This window comes from Pteropus vampyrus, unplaced genomic scaffold, assembly GCF_000151845.1.
Source record: "Pteropus vampyrus isolate Shadow unplaced genomic scaffold, Pvam_2.0 Scaffold842, whole genome shotgun sequence".
NCBI lineage: Eukaryota > Metazoa > Chordata > Mammalia > Chiroptera > Pteropodidae > Pteropus > Pteropus vampyrus.
Genome location: NW_011889623.1, coordinates 24,031 through 24,672, shown reverse-complemented (window position 1 = coordinate 24,672; position 642 = coordinate 24,031).

Here is a 642-nt window from a genome sequence, read left to right as displayed (position 1 = left end):
TTATTAAAGCTTCGTTGTAGACATACTCAGAAGGAATGAGAACTATCATGACGTTACACAGTAACTGCTGTACTCACAATTCTCTCACTTTTCACATTTTCTAAATTCATCGAATCTCTGCTCTTAACCCTACTGTTTCTCCCTCTCTTTAACTCGACAACAGAGCCAGCACCTTAAAAATATTATTTCAGGATTTGAAAGCATCTCCTTCCTCACATAGCAGTCAGCACTCACAGTCCTATAGGCCTTTAGTTTGCAAATGGCTTTCATAAACCTTCAAGTTCATTCAATTCATCAATGTTTAATTTGGGTCTGGGAAGTAGAAAAAATAGTGATTTTTTCCTTTAATTTACTAAGAGAAGCAATGAAATTGCTTATGGGACTTCACATAGATATTGTATGGTGGAACCTAATCTCAAAGGTAGATTTTCTGATAATTTTCACGAGAGAGAGAGAGAATCTACCTATTTCTTTCCATGGACGGTAGAAGGGTAAAGATAAATGTTCAAATCCTCATATGCTTAGGAAAGGAACTCGACATTCACACTGTTGTGTAAGTATCTGACCGGGTAGGTCATCCCAGAAGGGAAACCGGGACCGCAGACATCTCCTGGAGGAGACCCAGGAGAGACGATCCCTAAT